This window comes from Gallus gallus, chromosome 1, assembly GCF_016699485.2.
Source record: "Gallus gallus isolate bGalGal1 chromosome 1, bGalGal1.mat.broiler.GRCg7b, whole genome shotgun sequence".
NCBI lineage: Eukaryota > Metazoa > Chordata > Aves > Galliformes > Phasianidae > Gallus > Gallus gallus.
The window spans coordinates 86249722-86272300 of NC_052532.1; the positions used below are offsets into that span (position 1 = coordinate 86249722).

At 38.7% G+C, this 22579-nt stretch overlaps 1 long non-coding RNA gene across 4 annotated transcripts in view; it reads left to right on the top strand.

Moving 5' to 3' along the window:
- The first annotated feature begins 2028 nt into the window (after window positions 1-2028).
- Window positions 2029-22579, top strand: part of LOC101751304 — a 423708-nt gene continuing 403157 nt past the window's right edge. For all 4 annotated transcript variants that reach the window (XR_005842154.2, XR_006930981.1, XR_005842158.2 and 1 more), the window contains exons 1-2: window positions 2029-2081; window positions 9836-9957. This is a non-coding gene — a long non-coding RNA (uncharacterized LOC101751304). The remainder of the gene's footprint in view (window positions 2082-9835; window positions 9958-22579) is intronic.

The window sequence follows — 22579 nt, forward strand, 5'->3', positions numbered from 1 at the left end:
TCACTTAACCTCTCTGTGCTTCATTTTTTTCCCCTCATTGATTAAATAAGGAATCATTCTTCTTTCTTCACAAGGGTGTCTTTCTGTAGAATTGACTCAGTGTTTGCAAAGTGCTTTGAGATAATTTCTCTCTGTAGGCCTTCAGTAATATAACATCCTGAACAAATTCAGGTTGGTTGAGCACCTGGTAAATCTAGGAGATGGGACTCAGAGCAGTGACCATGCTGTCATCTTACGCTTATATGTCTTTTGCCCTCTATTTTTTATGCTTTATTAATGAGAATTAGCTTTTATACGAACTATTAATGATTAAAAGGGTGCTTGTGAAATGAGATGTCATTAAAATATAAAGGACAAATAAGTTGTCTTTGATTTATTTTATTTTTTAACTGTGGGTAGGTAAAATCAGAACCTAAGATAATCTATGTAATAGAATCATAAGGGCAATGTATTACATAGCAATGTTGGAATAAACTAATAACGGTTTGCCTGTTAAAAGATTAACTTCACTGGACCTAAAGAGTTCTATTCCTTCCATGCAGATATTTCAGTACTAGTGTTTCCACTATAAGTAAGACTGGACGAGTATCTGGGAAAGCAAAGACAGAGAAATGGTCATTTGTATGAGCACGTCACACAACTATAGAACTTTAGAAATCACTGTAGGGAGTTCTGAACAATGTGTAAAATGAAAAAATCCCACCAGAGGCTGAGAGCGGAGAAGAACTATATGGCCACATGGAAACTGCTGTGTTGTTATTTTCCATGCAGACACAGCATCTTTAGCCTTCTTGGAAAGAGGAGTCCCAGGGATGCTGTAGATTGCCCACCTTCCTCCATAATGAATCTGCTTACTGAGGACTAAATGAGAGCTATGCATGCACCTGAAGGAGGATTCCTCCTCACACTGCTAGGAAGGGCAGTGGTGGCAATCTGTGAGTTACACAGAAAGAGAATAAGTGCATATTATATTCTGGAATTTCCTTTTTCTTTTTAAGGTGTTTGAGAACATGTGCATCTAACTCAGAAGTAATTTCTTCCCCCTTTTCTCTGCCAGTGATTTCTCTGGTTCAAGCTTCATGCTGGCCATAAAACAGGCCCTGTATTTAGTATTGATAATTCTGATCATGCATCTACAACAGCTCTCTAAAATAAAATCAAAATGATATGAACCAAAATTAAATGTCTTTGTTTCTGAAGAGCAGCACTGCTTCATTCTGTTTCTATTTCTTTAGTCTTAAGGAGTTTTTCTTTTGAACCTTTCTCTATGGCTTGTAGGGTCAGAACTAGGAGGAATCTGAGGTTCTCATATAATTTCCTAACTTCTAGAAGTGAGCTGAGTAGAAAGCCCATTTACTGCATGACTTGCAATGATAGAAATCCCAAGATTAGTCCGTGCCACTTGCTTCAGTGTGGAGCCTCAACGAAATCAACACTGCTTTTCACAGTGCCTCGTAGTCTGGCTGGGATCCAGCTGCAGAATTGAAGTCTCCAGTGGCTGAAAGAAAAGTGAGGGAAGGCTGTATTCTCTTTTACTAGAAAAATAGCATGTCTCGTGCTGAATCCTTCCCACTTTGATAAGTCTCCTCAAGGTCTTCCACCTAACAGTGCTGGATGGCTGGAGAGAAATGTGTAGGTCCTGGAATGCTTCCTCACTTCTTGATAATTATACCAATAGTTGTCTAATTTTGTAAGATAGTTCATCCGTGGGTAGCAAATTGCTTGACAGAAGGTGAATTGCCTAGATTAAGTGTCAACCCTGGGCAGCGATGCTGCATCTCTTTTCAGTCATGCTCCAGAGATGGTGTCTGTGAGGAGCCTTTGTCGGCACCCTATGAGCCAGTTAATAATAAAAGAAGGGAAAATTATTTCTTGGATGGTTCGTCCGTAGGAATAAGCTGTGTAGGAGTTAAAGGTGCGGTCTCCAGCTGAAAGGCCGGTAGGAGTTAACGCCATGGCAGCCGCAGCAGCTCGGATCAGCGGAAAGCAGTTCAGCCGCTAGAGGGGACTAAAGACCTGCACTGGGTTGTCCTGGGTCACGAATTCGGTTTTCTCAGGAGCCGCGCAAAGACACAGAGCAGGTGAGAGCGGGAGGATCTGCTCTGGAGGTGAAGTGCTGGCCGTGCCCTGCGAGCAGGTTGCGGGGAAGGCTTCCTTCCTCGGCCCGCTCCGCTGCCAAAAGCAAGGGGGAGCGGCAGAGTACGCTCAGTACGGAGCCGGGAGCAGGAGAGTGGTCATGCCTGTGTTTGTCTTCCGAGGTACCTGTGGGATCACCAGCGTATGCTGATGCAGGTGTTGTCACGGCTGGATCTCTGTTAGATTAGTATGCTTAATGCTCGTTTTCTCCCACGTTCACTGACTGAACCCGAAGTACTGATCTGTGTTTTGGGAAGTGCGTACAACACAGCCTTACCAGTAGCCTGTTCTGCAGTGGAGGGAGAGGAATTTAAAGCTATAGTAGATCTTTTCAGTAGAAGATTGCATGCTGAGTTCAGTCCTTTTTGTGCAGTAGATACACTGCCCTACTACAAATGAGAAGAGAAAGAAGAAAATTCAGTTTCAGGAATTTAGGAAGAAGGAATGGGCTGCCTGTGAATATCAGGAAAAACTTCTTTATACATATCAGGGAAAAAACTTTACAGAAAGGGTTGTTAAGCACTGGAATAGGCTCCCCAGGGAGGTGGTTGAGTCACCATCCCTGGATGTGTTTAAGAACCGTTTGGACGTGGTGCTCAGGGACATGATTTAGTGGAGGGTTGTTAGGGTAGTATGGGTAGACTGTGGTTGGACTCGGTGATCTCTAAGGTCTTTTTCAACCTGAGCGATTCTGTGATTCTAAGAAATGCTCTTTGAGTCTGGTTTTTATGTAGCCCTTAAGTATTAAACATGTGTCATACAATTGGCTTCAGCAATGGCAGTTATTTCCAGCTTTGCTTTGGCCAGACTGTTAATCATTGGCTTGATACTAAGAATGGAAGATGAGCTGTTGTTCACAGCTATCCTTGACTTTCTTAAACCAGTTTTATTTATATCTCCGTCCTCTTCCAGCAAAGGTTCTTGACGTGTTTTATGATATCCTATCTGCCTAACATCCCGCTACAAAAGGTGGGATCCTGCTCTCTCCAAAGTGCAGCCTCTCTTTCAGACAAAATTACTTTTTGAGATATCAGTGTACAAACAGTAATGAGGTTTTCTTTTATCAGGAGTTTGAATGTACCGGGAAAATGTACTGAGCTGCTGGAGAAGCACACAGCAAATATGCTCTCTAGAGGCAGCTTATGGATAGGCTTCTGGGTTTGCAGCATACGTGAGCAGGGAGTCTGGGCTTGATAGTTCAGGAGATGTTGTATTCGCATTATAGACGTGTATTCTCCCTGAAAGAGAAATGGATGACTAAATGCTTCTTAAGTTCTGTATTTCAGAGAACAGTTCTGGCGTTTGTGAAGTCTGAGAGAAAGTTTTCATTTGCAGAAACAGATTTGAGACAATCTTTCTATAACTGGGTAAGAAAGGAAGGAGTTAACATGTACATATGTACGGGCCAAGATTCTAAGTAGATCCAAACTGAACTGCATTTATGATGCTATCCTTGGACTGGAGAATCAATGCAAGCATCATGCTTGTATTATATACAGATAAATCACATTTAAATTTTTTAAGTGTAAATGGCTAGACAAACTTGGCTCATTTCAATCTGATTTATTATTATTTTTTTATAATAACATATCTCACATTATGATGTGAAACACTCAAGGTTGTTAAGATAATGTTCACTCCCACAACGAGTGAGTCAGCTCTTCAAACCTAATAATTAGTATCCTCATTGATTCCTATGATCACTCAGCCCACGATAGGTCATTTGTGGCTTCCAGTCTTCTGGACACAGCCATATGGCATCCCAGTGGGAGCCAGGGCACTGACCCTGGGCTATTACAAGGAATACATGGTTGGCATGCTAGACTACTGATTAAATATTAACCATAGCAGACACATTATTTCCACTCTGCTTTGAAATGAGTCTTTAATTAGAAAGAAAATAGCAGCTGCAAATGAAGTTTCATGGTTGTTGTCTGAAGTAAATATTTTGACCCATTGCTTGTGTGGTACAAGCTCAGAAATGTCCCGTGAGGCTTTCAGGCTGCTGCTCAGAACATATAGAAGTGTCTTGAAGAGTATGCAGCCATCAAGCATCTAACATAAATAAGGAAGTTTCAGTAGGGGAAACATCTTACCTAAATGCAAATAATATAATTTTGTTCAATGTAGCCGTGGACCTGCTACTCTTGAAGCTGTCTGAACAACTGAAACTATTTTGGTCCTTTTGCTTTTTCGTGATAATGTAAATTCTTGTCAAACAAATTTACCAGGAGCTTTGATCCAGTTCTTTATTTAACTGTCTTGTTTATTATTCTTACATGCCCTGAAAGAAGAGCCATTGTGTTACATTCTGGGGGAATAACTAGTTAAGGATTCACATTTTGCAGTTCATGCGTAATACGTGGTTTTAGGTATGTAACTTCAATGCTTTGTCTTTTGTAAGATGCTGAGATAATCCAGAATTTATTATTTCACCCTCAGAAATGAAAATGTAATCATTTTTTTTTTCAATTCCTTGTTCCTAAGACCTTGGTTTTGTCTTTACTGTTTTCCAGCCCCCGAGAAATCTCTTTTAAAATGAAGTGGATTCTTAATGTGTTTTTTAAAAACTAACAAACAGACAACAAACCCACTCTTGTTTACTCATAACTGAATAGAAATAACGTTGATGAAACTTAATAAGTTCAGGGGAGAATTTTGTAAAGAGAGTCAATTGAAAAATTTCTTTGATGTTCTTTTTATATCAAATGATGTGCATCTTTTTAAGATTTATAGCTAGCCAGTTAAGCAGTGGTTTCACGTGCCCAAGTCCTGCCACTTCATTTTGTGTTATAAGTCCGAAAAGTGACTGTTTCATTTTTTAAGTTTTCTAAGGGTTTGAGTTTTCTAAGGGACAAGGTTGAGTAAAATGCTTGATGTGTTCTTACAAATCTTTTTTAGTTTGGGGTTATGCTCATTCATAACTTCGATACAATCATAGTCTTGGAAACAGTTTTAGCTGTGGAATAAAGTAAAAACCCATCAGAAGTGCTGGTAGCAACAGCCTGTTCAGAACATGTATATTATCAAAAACTTTCTCACAGGGAACGTTCCTGGTTAATCCCAAACAACTAATGTTTTTAATGCCCTAGAAAGTCTGATTTAGCACATATTAAACAGCAGTCCTCATGCCAGTATTTTATACTGTTTGTATCTTAAAACCACGGGTGCTTTTTTTTTTTTTTTTTTTTTTTTTTTGCTTCAGTGTATACACATTTGCACCACACACATTCTTCCAATGTGTTGGTTAATTAAGTTAAATTTCAGAGGAGCCTACTTCTTAGTTAATTCCTGTGATTTTAATAATAGCAGTTTTGCTGAAGACCCTAAAAATTAAAACCACCTCCTTCTTCTCTAGTATTCTTCTCTGGATTATACTTCTGGAAGTAGAAAGCACATATTAATTTTCTTCTTTGCTTTTTAATTAAAGCTGGCTTCTCTAACTGAGGGTTTGAATTTGGTTAGTACTTTTTAAAGCGGTGATGTCTTAATCCACAAATGAAAATGAATGTTTTCTCTGTAAATAATAAGGAAGATTGTCTGCTTAAGCAGGTGAGAAGATAACAAATATAAATTGTGTATGCTGGTACTGAAGAAACTCTCTACATGTTAAGTAATGACAAATTCTGTCATTCTGGAAACAAAGGAGTCTTGAACAGGGGATGCTCAGATCACAGGAGCTCCTGAAGGGACGTTGTTCCCTCTGAAGCCCCACTTTCACCACTGGTGCATGCTGAAACCTGCACTAAGCTTTTTAAAAGTGGTAGCTGTCACAGTTCTTGCCCAGTTCAGCCAGGTTCCATGACTAAATGGGACAGAGAGACCATGGACCCATGCCTCGAGATGGGCCTAAAAACAAAACAGTGGCAGTGAGCTAAGGGAGAAAACTAATTTACAAAATATGATAGCGGAATGAGAGATAACACAGTAGAATACAATATAATTGGAATTGAAGCTAATAAATCAAAGTGAGGGAATGTGTCCAAAAAACCACAGGCCTTACTCTAATGCTGAAGGCAAGACAGCTAGGGAGCACTCACTGCAGAGACAAGCAGAAAAGGAAGGGCAGTCTTGCGACTCGCAATCAGTTTTATCTTTCCCTCTAAACAGAAAGCAGAAAAAGAACAGTGAAGTCTTTGTAGTTCTTATTCTCTTCTGAGAAACGTATACCCAGAACTATCAACAGTCCGCAGAACTGTAGCATTAACTCTAACTCCCAGTGCACTACATGATGTTGTGATGTGGAATACCAATAACAGAAATCATAAAAAAACATGACAGTAGCAATGTCCATTGCCAACAGTTGTAAGGCCTTTCCAACTCCCGAAGTAACCTCATTGCTTCAGTGACCCTTGTACAGAGGTCTGTGGTGGTTTTCCTCAGTTTCATCCATAGTGCTTTTACAGCACCATAAATAATCAATATCAAAAGGGAGAGTCTCTTCCCTTGGTGTTCATTCATAAAGTAGGAAAGGTGACTATCAACATTCTGCCTTCAACAGTAAAAACAGCTCAAAGACTGAAGTCCTTAGGGAGATTCCCAGTGATTTCCGTAAGCTTTGATGGAGGCTGTGTCCATGTCCACGTGCTCTGTCTTTTCCTCTTATGTTAAGCATGAAACTTTCAAAGTTTCTAGGAGGAAATCTATTTTGAGACTTGTAATAGGTCAAATTCTGCCATCAGTTTCTCTCTTCTTGATGCAGAGCAGCTCCGTTGAAATGCAGCATTTAGCCCACTATACTGAATGACGTGGAAATTATCCTGTAAAGGTCTCATTAGTCTATTTCTGCTTCAATTTTTCTACATTAATTGTTTCACCTGATATGCGAGAGATAGTGAGTCTGGCTGTTTACATAAGAGGATTTATATTATATATACTATTTAAATCCCTAGCTCTATTTTTGAAGTTTCTTTGAGAGTAGTAGGACATCATTTAACAAAGGGATAAGTGATTTCAAAACTATAATGAACCCTGCACTAGAGGAGACTCCCTTAAGTCAACAGATGCCTGTTGATTTTTTTTTTTCTGTGCTATGAACTTTGCAATTGGTGTGTGTCTGGTTTCCTTAAGCTTCCTCCTCATTATCAGAACCTTAAATGTAACGCATATTGATGGCAGGTGACTCACGTATAAGTATACTGATTTGACTTCTGGTTTACTATGCTCTTGGAATGGTGAACATCAGTGTCTATGAAAGTAGAAAGAAAAAATAATTTTTCAGTCCTTGGAGGTTCTTTGTCTGTTTATGATACCTGTTAGATTATGTAGCATTTGAAGAAGGCTGTCCTGGTCACTGTTCTTGTTATTCCTTCCTCCTTTGTGTCTCATTTGAGTTCAAGTAGGAAGCAGGCAACTATTTGGGAACCATTAAAAAAAAATGTGTTTAATTGGAATGATATCTTAGTAACCTAACGTGTAATTTTGGATTTCATGAGACATAGGTTTCTAAACAATAGGCTAAAAGGAACATTTTCATCACTTGTCATAGCAGATTCAAGAGTACTTACATATACTCTATGATTTATCTTTGTCCTGTAAGACAAACAACTCCATTTTATCCTCATATGAGGAGAGTAATTATTCATTAATGCTTCCTCAGTCAAGAGGAAGCTTCCTAAAGAGCACTGGAAACCATTTCCAACTTTAACCTTTGGATTATATGTAAATTAGCACTGTGTGTTGTGGTAGATGGATTGTGTTTCTTACGTGTTGGTTCCAAAAAGCTTTGGGCTAGAAGAAGATGCAGAAAACATACTATAATATGAAGAAATAGCCATTTCTCTAACAATGAGTTGGGTTTTTTTTGGTTGTGTTTGTTTGTTTGTTTGTTTTGCTTTGTGTGTGTTTTCGCAGTCAGGCTTTTTATTACTTAAAACTAGGGGACAGAGTCCCCTGCACGGTATGTAACTTCTGATCCTGGCAGGTCATAGAAACAAAAACCAGTCATTTCAAAAGAAACTCATATAGACTTATCTAAATTTTTTTCTGACCTTACTAAACCTAGGAAATAGATACTGTGAACTCTAACTATTGAAGCATTAGACATATGTAAAAGCTAATAAGATTGCATACTGACTGATTTCTATCCTTTTTCTCCAAGGAGTGTAACAGTTGCTCAGAAATGACCCAAATAATTTTTATTAATGGGCCCAACATTACTTTCATTTCAAAAGAGACAAATCATTTAATAAAATGTGTGTTCAGTTGTGTTCATTAGTGCTAATCAGTAGTTCATTAAACCTTAATCATATCAATTTAGAGCCACTAATATTCAGGTAGTTTAATAAAGGACCCAGCAGTAAAAGAGCACACATTGCATATTCAGGAGCATATTAATCCATAGCAAACCCTGCTTGAATACACACTGCCCATTCAGCTGGGTGTCAGGGATAGGGTGCTGGCATGGCCTTACATTGAGTAGCATGTGCAGGCTTGGGCACCACAGTACAAAAAGGACTTAAAGCAATTACAGAGTGTCCAAAGGTGGGCTACTAAGATGGTGAGGAGTCTGGAGGGCAAAGTGTATGAGGTGCAGCTGAGGTCCCGTTGTGTGCTCTGCCCAGAGGAGCTGAGGGGAGGCCTCATGGTGGCTGCAGCTCCACACAGGGAGCAGAGGGGCAACGCTGAGCTCTGCTCTGTGTGACAGCGACAGGGCTCCAGGGAACGGCACGGAGCTGTGTCAGGGGAGGGGCAGCTGGGAGGTAGGGACAGGGTCTGCACCAGAGGGTGGTGGGCATGGAACGGGCTGCCCAGGGCTGTGGGCACGGCACTGAGCTGCCAGAGTTCTGGCGGTGTTTGGACCGCGCTCTCAGACATAGGGTTTGGATTTTGGGTGGTGCTGTGTGGGGCCAGGAGCTGCACTCAGTGATCCTTGTGTGTCTCTGCAAACTCGGGATATTTTTAATTATATGAACACACCACTGATACAGTATATAGTATAGCACATAATGCACTTACATGTGATGAAACCTTTCTCCCATGAAGAGCCCTTGTCATTGGTGAGGTTGGGGTTTGAGCAAGAAGTGGATACAGACTGAAGCTTTTGGCTTTAGTAGAAACAGCACAGTAACATGCTGAGGGAAATCCCAGGACAAAATCTAAATATACTAGTAAGGCTTAGTATTTTGAAATGACGGTTTGTAAAACAGCATATTGGAGAATGCCATGTATAATATCCACTCCATAAAGTAGTCAACGTATGTAGAAATTTTAGGATATGAGCCATGACATCTACTAATGCCAGAGTTACTAATGTCTTATTCAATTCTTCTGACTCTAGCATAATATATACTTTCCAGAGCTCTCATACTATCTTTTTGCTCTGGATTTGTGAAGTTTCCACAGTGCTGCAGACATTGCTGAGCTTTTTGCTATTTGTGTATTAAAAAGTCACTCTGAATTTCATGGTTTATGCTGAAGTCCGGAAAATAAGAGAAGAGCAACTGGTGTATCGATACAGTAGCTGAGATTTTCCAGATATATCATGGGTGGTGTTATTCCAGTTCAAAGTTGAGATGAATGAAAATCTGTACAAGCAAGGAGCTTTTAATTACTTCTTTGAACCAAACAAGAGTTAACAGATAGTTACAAAGATGTAAATCTGTGGGGAAGCCTGGGATTATTTGCTGTTTATTCTTAAGGCATTTTCTTCACTAAAATCCAGTTGTAGTTTCTGAGATGTTGCTTTCTCTATTTTTAGGTGACTGTAAATGAAGTGCAACACATGAATGTATTCCTCCTGAGAAATGCAATGAACTATTTTTCCATCGATTGCAGTAAGATTTCATCATACAGTGAAATCATTCTTCTGATTCTTTCCAGGTAAGAAGATTGTTTGACTCTAATTAGACCCCTACTTTTATCCTCTTTTGAACTATCATCTCTCTTTTTTTTTTTTTTTCCTGACATCAGTTTTAATTGACAGTGTGTTTTTCCTGCTCTAAAACCTTACATTCTCCTCCTTCTTATTTATTTATTTACTTTGAAAGTAGAATAAAGAAATGAAGTATTGTGGAAAAATGTATTCTATACCAACTGCATTTAGTAAATGAGTTTGCAAAGATATTAATGTAATAGAGTCTTAAGTGTCTTTTCTAAGATGACTGTATTCATCATGTCTTGACTAAGCACTTCTGTACAGGTAAATAAATGGTATATTTGTTTTCCTATCCTACTGTCATCAGAAATGAGTTAAATGCATATAGAATGATCCTGGATAATTTCTATTTATTATCTTGATAGTTATCACAACAGTATATTCATCATGCTGGTCTGTGTTGAAATTAAGTCTGTCTCTCTGATGACTGGAGGTTCTTGTAATGCATTATTTTTCCAACTGTCGAAAACTCTGCTAAATAAAGCTGACATAACAGTAGGCTGGTAACACTTAACATACTTGTATATGAGCTTATCATCAGCTCCAAGAAAGAGTGTGCGTTCAAACAGTGTTGTCAAACCTGAACAGTACCACTGGGATTTCCAGCCCAGCAGGGGCAGGTTAAAATTTTAGAACAGCATGATATTTCCTTCTCCTGCTCTGTTGTCATATGACATAGATAGCAAACAGCTCTAGTGAAGACAGACAGCTCTGTGCAGATAGGACCTCCTGGGCAAAAATAACATTATTGGATATTTTACTTGCTGGTCTTTCTTTTCTGTTCCTTAGAAGCTTGCAGAACCTCTGGCACGTACTGTGGCAAAATCTGGAAGAGGATGTTAGGTAGGACTGGATAGAAAAGACAGCTAAAACCAGATATAGCTCATATTTGGCAAATAATCCATACAGTATATTCTGGGACTACTTTTGGAGAATTTGCTTAAAACCTTTGTACTAGCAAAGTGTCTATGTAAAATCAGGAGAGGATAAAATCAGAGATTTTGGTGATGTTATAAGGGTTGTCAACAGCACATGCTCTTTGACACATACACTTTTACAATATGCAGGCTGTTGGTGAAATGAAAAGCAATTTGGCCTATAGAAGATGGATGGTGAATTGGCATGATGTTCTGTTATATCTGAACTAGTTACACTTATGAAGGTTACATATCAGATATCAAATAATTCAAAATGTAATTGGTTTGATCTGAATATGAGGCTTCAGGTAGATGCTGCATCTTCCGGACTCTGTGTGTAGTCACTGGTAGTACCTGAGCAGGAGAAATCAAAGTATTTATGATGTAGACATCATTGGTCTTTATTTATTTACTTGTTTATTTAAATGTAGTGTAGGACAGAGGTTGTAAAGAGAGCAGGAAGCACTCAGCTTATCTGTAACAGACGGGATACCTTTGGTACATTGACTAGAGGACTGGTACCAGAATACAATTAATAACATAACATGAAACAAGGATGGAAAGAGTGTTATTAGGAATGCATGTTGATCATGAAAGTTATATCCTGGTAATGCTCTGGACATAGAACAATTTAAACACATATTTTCTTTGCAAATATCAGGAATGTTAGCTTGAAAGACTAATTAAATAATGGGTCTAAGAATAACAGTAAGAGGCTTTCTGGAAGAGATAAATCACATGTTTTATATAGGCTAATAAAATATTATGAACTGGGTGTATTTCCTAAACTGTCAGTAAGGAGGACTAGATGATATTGAAGCAGTGTAAAACCATTAAATTTCTTTTGTTTGTTCAGGAAATCTTAATAAGTGAGCATCCTCTTTCTCCTTAATGACCATTTGATGTTCTACATGAAATCTGTGTGGGTGGTTTTCTTTCTAATACTTCATAGGCAGATATTCACATCATGCAAAAGAAAACAGTGTGTGAATTTGTTATGTTCCCTACAGAAACCAGTAAGGGAATGGAGGCTAAGCACTGAAGCTATAGACGGGAGGCAGAACTTCTAGTAGATAGTCTGTGTTACTTATTAAACATATTTCACATAGCTCAGTTTTGTTTTGCTAAGAAGTGATGGTGTGTATATGTGTCACCTTTATTTTCATAATTGCCTTAAATTGGTGTCAGCTATTTAGCCAGTTGAAATGAGTTCCGTAGAGGTGGCAACTTGAATTCTTTGTTCTCAGGACATTACTTTCCCTATCTCTGAGGTTTTTTTCTGGATACCCTTCATGTTGCTTTTGGTCTCCTCCATGGTTGTTCAGGTTTTTTGAGAGTTGTTGTTGTTGTTAACCTGTTGCTTTTTGGCAGCCCTTCAAATGAGTTTTGTTCTCCAAAATCATTTAACCTTCATTGTGGGCTTCTGTTTTCAAAGGCACAGTTTTTCAACAAAACTTGTTCTTTCTGTACTCTGATCAACCGTATGAGACTAGAGAAAGTGGTGGGAGAAGCACACTGAGAGGAAGAAAGTGGTTTTTTGTCTTTTAATTAACTGATAAAAAAAAAAAAACAAAACAAAGGAGGTGTATTTGAAGTATAAATAAGACTTGGCTTATTTGAAGTATAATATATTAAAAAAAAAGTTAATAATGAATACAAAAAGTGTAAGGAAAATCTTAGCAAAGTGCAGAAACTTCAGGAAGGAAGAGTAGGAAATGAAACATGAGAAATCAAGTTAAATATGCAGGATATTTAAAAAAAATGTATACAAGAAATCTGCAGGAAAGCTAAGGGTCATTGAAGCCACTGGAAAACCTGAAGGGGAAGAGTTGTTGTTAGGTGAAGCTGGTGTTCTTAGCAAGAACTGAAATGGGTTGTCTGTAGTGGTAGTTTCTCAGAAAAGATCATACGCTGTGATAGATGGCTTTTTTTTTTTCTTTCTGTGAGGATGTAAAATAAGTTACAATACATTAGACCTGGGAAAATTAAAACACCAACTGAATTGGATTCACAAGAATTCAAAGTAATACAAGAAATTGGAAATCTGATGACAGAAGGTAGAAGAAAGTACTGTAGAGATGGATAGTGCTTCCTGCATTGCTGGAGCTGTAGTGTGGTAGTACGTTGTCATAGCAATGCCTGGTTTAAGAAGATGGCGATTAAGTTTGCAAACACTTCCTCAGTTTTTCAGTGTAGCTGCCTTTATATATATGCTGTTTGGTAAAGGAATATACACTGATGGTAATTCAGCAGAGTTTGAAAATGGGCCTAAGGGATTTGGAAGCAGAAATTACAATGAAAATGTATAATGAGACTAGTACTCACGTGTCAACTAAAATACGTGAAAATCTCTGAACTGTTAAGGTGGTTGTTTTTGTTTTGTTTTCGTTTTCCCAGTAAAATTGTCTGCATAGGCTTTGGGGCAAATTTTGCAACTGAAATACATGGTTTCCAAGAAGTACGGTTGTTTCTGTATTGGGTGGGTTTCAACTAATTTTCATAGTCTAAATTTATCTACTTCTGTCATCCCCGTGCTGGCTGTGAAAGCTCTCAAGAAGCTGGTGTAAGGCCATTTGTTGAATGGGGAAATGGTATCTGACAATCTGAACTAATTTACTGCAGGGTATGATAAAGAACATCAGGAAAACAAAAGCTTTGCAACTCACTGTGAAAAAAATCAGACTGTAACTCCAGACATCATTTTAACTAGATATTAGGGCTTGAATTGCAATTGCTTGGTTCGAGTTGTTCATACGAAGTCTGTAAAGCAATCTATGAAAGCACATTTTCTAATGTAGAGGGACTGTAGGCAAATGACAGTTGGACTTCTGTTGCTGAAGAAATCTTGTGTCCTTAATATGTTTAAATTACACAGAGAATGTGCAATTAAAAATTTGCTTAGAAGGATGGACTGCACTTTACTTGGGGAGCATATTATTATTTTTCCTCTTCTGTGATGATACAGTTTAAGCCGTTCTTGGTTTTCATCTTACGTTTGGTTTTTATTCTTAGAATTATTTTCAAGTGATGGGCTTTAATGATACTTGGACAAATTTTTTTTTTTCTCTTTTTTGTCTAACTGGTACTGCAGACAGATGAAAAGATGCAACTGAGTGGATCAGTGTTTCCCTGTTACTTGAATCAAAACAGTCCATGAAACTAAAGGCTCTGGCTTTGCTTCCTTCTTTCTGATCCTAGCCTAAGGCAGACTGAAAGATCCAAGCTTACCATGTCACCAAGTATAAAAATGATGTATTGTTTCTCTGAAGTGTTCTTCAAATCTGATTTTTACTGCATGGAGCACAGACCTAGTTGTATGATGGTGCTTAAAAAAAGGGTAGGTAAATATTTGAATAATTGAATATGAACTTTGGAGAGGAAACCAGCTAGCTAGTTCTTTGGCTTGTCACTCTTCTCTCTTGTTGCTAATGTAAGTAACACAAAAATGAATTGGGTCATTTTTACACTTTCATATACAGGCATGAGTCAAGCTGCTTGTTTCATCATACCATTTTCCCCGCTGGCTGTTCAACAAGTCCTTTGATAGAGTTTCACTAAGTTAAAAGGTGACTTTGTCAAAAGTATAACATTTTCAAGAACTAAATCCTAATCTAGGGCAGCTTTCTTTGATATTTTCTTTAAAACCAATCCTAGTAGTCATTAGCTGTGAGTTGCAGAAAACTGCAGCATCCATTTCTGTGTGATGTGGGCTTATTGGCAATCATTTCTATCTTTTTAAAAGCCTGCATAAAGTGGTGGGTTTACTTATTTGCTGTTTGGCTTTGTTTCTTTGGAAGCAAAAGCAGGGGTAGATACAACCATGTCCCAGGTGTAAACACATTATAGGAATTGTAGCTCTGGAGCCTCCTACTCATGTTTCCTTGTAGCTGGCTGTAGCTGGAGCTTGTAAGACTTGAGAACTGGCTAAAGGTAGAAGGGAAGTAGGGAGATCTGATTGCTGTGCTGATGTAGCCAAGCCAGAGTTTGTCAGGAAAGGAGGACGCACTCAAACTGCAGTTTCCAGGAGGTACGTAAGTGATGCAGTGATTTGCAATTCAGTTTGGCTTAACAGGATGAAGTACTCTGAGGATATAATCATTGAAAATGACCTTTTTTTTTTTTTTTTTTTCCTCTCTCTTCCCATTCCCTGTAGAGGAAACAAAACTTTGACTAAGATGATGATTATTATTTTGGCAGTTAGGGCTTTCCTTACACATGTGCAATGTTTCTACCTGAGCAGTACAATTATTTTTATGGTGTTACCACCTGGAGTCCTGTTATCACAGATATTTTTATTTTTTTTATTTTTGAAGATTCGCTGAGTAGTTCCACAAAATATTAAACAGTGCCAAGGCTGGGTTTTCAGTATCCTTTGAATTCAGATGTCCAGAGGAAGACTGTTTCCACTACAGCATCACAATGAAGTCCAGAATAAAGACATTGAAGTATTGTCCAAAAAACTCCTCAGTCATGTGTTGCCATTGTGAATTCAGATACAAAAATCACACAGGCTCTATATCCGTCCTGCTGAAACCTTGTAAAGGTTTCTGATGAATTACTCTGTCACTTAAACAGAAAGGATTCAGATTATTTATGCAAAGCTCTTTAAGAAACTATCTACATCATGCCTAAAAGCACACCTAGAAATGTCACAACTTCAGATAGATAATATATCTGCCTCCTAGAGTTTGGTAGCTCCTTGAACATCTTTGTTCATGTGAGCCCAAGATGTGATTTGAGGGATAAGAAGGCTGTATTTACTGTAAAATAATGATATGACAACAGTTTGACCTTTCTGAATTAGAAATTCACTTGCATCAGATTCTTCGCAGTTTTTGTATTTCTTTTGCATATGTAAAGCTCGCTTCCAGATCATATACAAGGTATGGGCTTGTGGAGGAAAAGATTATGATCATTTAATTTGGAAGATATTCACTACAAAAGAAACAACGTGTAGTGTTTGAGCTAAAATGGCAACTAATACTTAGTTGTTTTTGAAGCCTAACTTTGAATGCTTTGATCAGATATCAAAATACATGTAACTTCTTCTGCAGATATGAACTTATTCAAGCATTTGGGGATGCCAGCTTTCTCTGAATGCTGGTAGGTGCACATCTGCCTGACATGGTGGTAAAACACATCCCAAATGTGTTGCCTTGCACTGAGCCAGCTGGATGGCTTTGCCTAGATTCCTGCAAGTGGCAGAGGTAGGGACAGTACTGTGGCACCGCTTTTTGACAGCCTCACTAAGACCACTTTGTGTCCTGCCAGGGAACATGGAGAGTTGGCTTAGTCACTGTGAAGCCTCACAAGATTGACTGAACTTCAGCACCCAAGTTCTGAAAGTTTGCGGGACTGCAGATGCCTTTGGCTCACCACATTATATATGTGTATAAATTATGTCATGAAAGCCTATACTTATTCATTCCAGTGCTGCTAAGATGCTTTGATGTGCTTGGATTATATGGTGAAGAAACCTTAGCTCAGCTGGCAATATCCCACAGAGGGTAGATGCATGCATATAGTATGAATATAAATTCTCTTTGAGGCCTTACAGAGAAACAAGGCTTACATACAGATCTGACAAACTATTTTGGGTTTCTGTAGGAGAATCTTAGAAGTGGAGTGTACTGCAAAAAGACAGTATTTAGAGTATTGCTTTGAAAAACACAGGTAAAAACACTTAAGAGTGAGTAAAGTGCATTTATATATGTGGTGAAAGCACATAGAAAATGGTGCTTAGCATGGGGATTGCAGTGGCATTGTTCGGAGGTGGCATTAAATGAGTGGACCTCCAGTGCTGGCAGTTTCTCTCAAGTGACTGGAAGAAGCCCTGGTCCATGCCCTGCCTTTTTCTCTGTCCATCTTTTCAGCCATGCTTTGCTTGTCTGTAAACTGCTGAATTGCAAGTGGGATAATGTATTTCTAACAGAGAAAAATCAACATTTCTTTTTTTTACTTATAGCCACAGGCTTATCTGAATGCTGACATTTGAGGGACTGTGTGAAGGAGCACAAGTCAATATGTTTATGCTCCTCTGGTAACAGCAGCTATAGCAATCCCACCATGAGTTTTATTACGCCATGTTAATTCTCTGCTAGTTCTGGGATCTGTAGGTCTTTTGATACTGTGTTCTTTATTATTTCTTGCAATGATTTCCATTTCAGCTTCAAAATGAGAAAGAGAATTTCATCTTTTGTAACCACAATTAAACAGCTTGAAAAATCATAGCCTGCATGTAAAAGCCGGATCCTTGGAATTAATCAACTGAGAAACAAAGTGAATAATTCAAAACAAACACCTTTCTTGACAAATGGACCCTCCAGCATTGTTAATATGTGTGGATCATGTCTTTGTTGTCATTGTTTGTATAGGAATAGCTATTGCTATTTTCAGCCTAGATTTTCTTCTGGAGGAGGCAACTGTTCTTCCAGAGTACTGAAATGTCTGCATTTTTTTGTGTGCGTATTTCTTGGGGGTTCTTTTTTTTCCTGATTTTTGACATGGCACTTTAGGTTTAGAGGCTTGCTTTTAAAAACACACCCTTTGCAGTGTATACTGCAGCATCTTGAACTTGTTGGGGTAAGAATGATTTATTGTGCAGTCTTGGACAAGCGTCTCAAGAAAGCTGTGGCTGAAGCGTGATTCATTCCTGTCCTGTTTTGTAGAGATTCCTCCTTTGCCAGAGCAGGAGAGATCTCAGTTGTGGTCTTCCAACTTTTTAAGTTGTATCTTATGAGAAACATGTTAATGGCAAAGAGTAAGACTTCCAGTTTTATGGTTTTGCAGAAAACAACTTGTAGAGGAGAGGAGAACTTTGATGTATTTGCAGTGTTTCCGAGAATATGTACTGAAGAAATTGTACGTATAACTAGAGTTTTTCAAGTACTGAATCCATCTTTGCCACGGGCTTTGTTCTGTTGTAGTCCAGAGGTAACACATGTGTATTTGAGGCTATTAGAAATAGAAAATTAGAATACTGGAAACCACCAGCTCCGTTGATGTGGTCTCCGTATGCAAGATATTAAAGCTAGCAGGTGAAAGGGGATGGAATAGAAGGCAAGACCAAAGTTATCACTGGTTGGTTGTGTGGCAAGCAGTATTAAAAATTTGTTTGCTGGCAACTGCTTTCAGTATTAGAGGCATGGGCCATGTAATATTCTCCTTCTTCAGGTGTTTTTGATGTTTATTGATATTCTTCCAGATTTCTTGATTTTATCCAGAACTGTACGTTCTGTGTATTCTGTTTGTTTTACTGAGCAATAAGTCTTTTTGACTATCTTATTAGTTAAAGTGCCATGGTTTGGATCACTCAGAGACATGTACTCACATTTTAAAAAACTTGTACTCAAATTTCATATGCTGCTTCTACACATTTTGTCCATTCTTCCTCTGAACATGTATGCCTCTAAAGGTTGATTTCAGAGGTCCTGAAATGAGGCAGAAGGTGGTGGGAAAACATCAAAAACCCCTTGTTGAAAAAGTTGTGGCATTTGGTAGGATTATTTGTGTGGAGTTCACTGTTGTTCAGCTCTATCTAGGACTGAGAAGTTGGAAGCAGGAAAATAAATTACTTTTCTTGGAAAATAAAAGGACAAAGTATAAATTTAAAGTATCTAAACATTTTAAAAGCTGCAGCAGGAAGCTGACATTTATAGTGCGATAGTTCTGTTGTAATTTTGGCAGAGAGAAATCCAGGATAGTTTCCCTTCATCTGTACTTAGAAGCAAGAAGTGTCACTTTGTGCTGCAGGTTAGGAGGTATTCACATGCAATGGGAATTAGTGGTTCATTGTGGGGGCAGAAAACTGCAAGGACCTCCAAGTTAGCACAGAAAGTGCAAAGTATTGTTCCTCCCTGCTACCAACTTAAACCTAAAAAGAACCAACATTTAGCCTGAACTTGTTATTTGAACTTAGAAGTTTTGGTGCCTTTCCCTTGATTCCTTTGGGCTAACTCATGAACTGCTCAAAACCACTTAAGGGATGTGCAGTAAGAGAACTCCCAAATGAAAAGGGAAAACATTGAATCAGTATGAGGAGGCTGTATAAAGAGACCACGAGCAGGGATATTTGTACCAATGCATATATCTGTGGATAATGTTCTTAAAGGCACTTATTTCATGATTAAGTGTTTTAAAATGATGTGTTTTTTTTCATCTCATCACTTGCAAGTCTTGACAACTTACCTAAATACTTCAGGGGTGGATGTATGCTTATCTAAGCATAAATTCTGGGCAAAAGTAGTAGCAGAGCTAGCTACAAAATGAGTTGTTACTTAAGAATGTGATGCTGCACGTGCCAACACTTACGGCTGCGAAAAGTTAGCCAATAGAGCAAAAGCTGGGTTAGCATTCATTTTGGGATATTTTTAATTGCTTACTATTCTGAATTCTTGTATAAGAAGCAACTTCAGACTAGGAATGTAAGCAAGGGAAGGCAGAAGATACATTTTTAGATTAGAAGGAATCCAAACAGTGTACACTTGTCCAGAACAGTCATGTAAGTCAGTCAATTCAGCAAGATCACACACATTTTAAAAGGAAGAGAGGGAAGGTGGTGGTAGAAAGTAAGGAAACATTAGAAACAGTAGTCCAAAATTCACCAAGATAAAAGGCCAAGTAAGTAAGACGCATTTAATTCTAATATGGCACACATTTCCCCTCATTAAATTTAAAAGCAAGATAAGCTACAAGTATTTTAAAGATAACTAGAGGATTTTTATTTTGTTAGGGAAAAATAAAAACCACCATGATGTCTGCAGATGACTAATTGTCTTGATTCCTGTAGGAACTAAGTTACCGTTCTGCTCTGGAACTGGAAAGATAACAAAACCATTTAATGTTGTAACACTTAAAAGCTGAGTGGTATTTTTACCTACAATCGCTTCAGATATACGGCCTCAAGCTAGATACCTATCACTGTTAACAAATTTAATGGTGCTCTTTGTTTTATTTGTAATAATAATAATAACTTGTCCCCCAAATTGCACTTGTGAAACATCACTTCTGAGATGTAATACAGACTGAGATTTAGCTTTCTGCTTTTTGTTCCCTGCATTAACCTTCAGGTCTTTTAATAAAGAAGGAGAACAAAGGGTTGGCTCAAAGAAATGGTAACGGTAGACACAGAACCTTTCACCTATTGGGTCGTTGGATCAAGTCCCAGCCAGGAGGAGTGTTACATAGAAGCTCTTCCACTCCTCCACTGCTTTGTGGCTCTGAGGGATATAAAGAGAAGGATCTATTTCTGCTTTCTAGTAAAGTGGTGATCATTTACTGAAAAACCTACTGTCACTCTGATCCAGGTTAGTGGTGAGGGCAGAGGGTATGGGATTTGCGTTCCACATCCAGCTGCCCTGATGAGTGGCAGAAGCATGCTGATGAGGGTGGGAGTGGAGCTTGCTTCACTGCTGCGTTAGTTGCAACGTGTTTCCTCTTCATCTGTGAAAGATCTTAATCTAGCCATCTCAACTCAACAACAAAGTGGGAGAAGAGAGTATGCTAATAGCAATCATTAAGAACAAAAACAGAAGTGAGATGTCTCTAGATACCAATTGACAAGAAAGTGCAAAAACAGATGACAGACCTTTAGCACTTGTTTGTAGGAAGTTCCCACAAACATGCACATTCTCAGAGGTGTAGCCCATGAGAATAGGGGAGTGAAATCAATATTACACTTATGTCATTCAGTAATTTTCTAGATTCACTACAGAAATTCATAGTTTCTTATAGAGCCTACTTGTTTGCAATAACATTAACACAACACCCTCTGACTCTTGTAAATGCTGACTCAAATGAAATGTTTGACATCGTCTACTGCTGCAGTAGTTGAGTATCTAATACTTGGTCAGTAAATGCCTGGAAGTATGTTGGATACCTCTTTCTGGCCCACCCTCATCCGCCTTTTCCAAAGGACCCAAAAATATACTTCATAATTACTGGGTGAGAGTTCAAAAGCAGATCATGCATTCATCTGCCCTTGGTTCATATAGGAGAAGAGTGCGTGCTGTTTCAGTTCTGCCCACTGTAGTAAAGTCTGTCCCGTTCCAATTGCTCTGTTACCATCTTTCATTAACAGAAGCATAGTAATAGAAATGTAAACATTCAGGCACAGGGCTGGCACACTTATGTTTTATTTGGCTCTATTGGATGAATTCGTGAAATGAAACATTCTTCTGCATACATTAACAAAGAAAACAAAATAAACTTGAGGGCTATTTTTTTTTCTTCCCATCTTTGTTTCATCCATTGGTTTGTCTAAAACTCCAAGGAATTCAAAACTGAATATGGATACTAAGTTAAAAGACCATAAGAAACTGGTTACACTTTCTGATGCTTGGGAAATGAGTTACAGTAATGAATTACAAAAGCATTTGTCTTTTTTTTTTTTTTTTTTTTTTTTTATTTTGTTCTTTGTTTTTTTGAGCAATACCTTTGGGAAGGAATCTGTTTTTGATAAATGTATTTTCACTGCAGTATTACCTCTGGCCAAGGAAGTTTGAACAGTGATTCCACTGTCCGTAAGAAAATCAGTAGTTCTTTGATTACTTGGAAAATCACCAAAGCCCTGTGTCTGTGTTAGGTTGTCCAGACAGTCTCCCCTATCTCTCCCCTGGAAAAAGCTTTTACTTCTGCCTTGCTCCTACTTAGCCAAGTCCAACCATCCTCTGTTGCCCCACAAGGCTGGCCCAGTATCACTTGTGAAGAGATTTCAGCTTTGAAGGCTAACTCTCACCACACCTCAGCTGCCAGGACTGCAGCCATCCCACTAGCTTCCCTTGGGAGAAGGAAAGCGCTCACCACATGACCAAGAAAGCTCAGCAGCACACAGAACTGGAGGTATCCACTTACCCAAACCATGGCTGTTATGCCACAGAGCAGGCACTTTCATGACCAAGAAAGAGCATGCAGCCTGCTCACTGGGGAGAAGGGAACTGCTGGAGACTGGTTGGAATTGTCCTTGCAGCATCCGTATCTGACTTGCCATCCATTTTTAGTGTTTGATGGATTTTTAGGCTCACAGTTAAGGTTGCTAATGATTGATTAATTCAGCTGGGTATGGTCAGAGCACACCAGGCAGTTATAAACGGATTGCAACAATTTCTCTGATGCTGTCTTTCTTAATGTGTCCCGCCTAGGGCACAGATGAGCAGCAGTGGCTCCATTTCTGGTCTTGACCCTGAGATAATTAGGACAGATCCTGCTCCCTTCTACCTTCTGTAATAGAAAGGACGGTTAAGCAAAGGTTCTCAAATTAATAGTTTTGCTGTGTTGTTGCTGCCATTGCTGTTGTTTTGAAAAGGAGAATGTAATAATGGGAGTTGTTCTGAGTTTTTGGTGGTCTATGCGGGTTTGTTACTAGGGGTTTCTATGGTTGGTTTTCTTCTCTCTGTCTACCTAGGGTTTTTTTTTTGTGTGTGTGTGTTTGTTTTTGATTTTTAAGGAGAATAGGTGATCAGGTAACCCTATGTCTTTATGGTGTACCATCTTCTTTCAGCGTGATGTGTGACAAAACAGAATCCATGCCTGTTAAATGCTCGGCTGATTTCTAAATCAGGAGGACTGGGTCGGGGGGTGGGGGTGGAAATTGAGGTGGAACTTAAGCTGCACAGCTTTCCAGGAGGGCATTCTGGAAGGAACTATTGCCTGT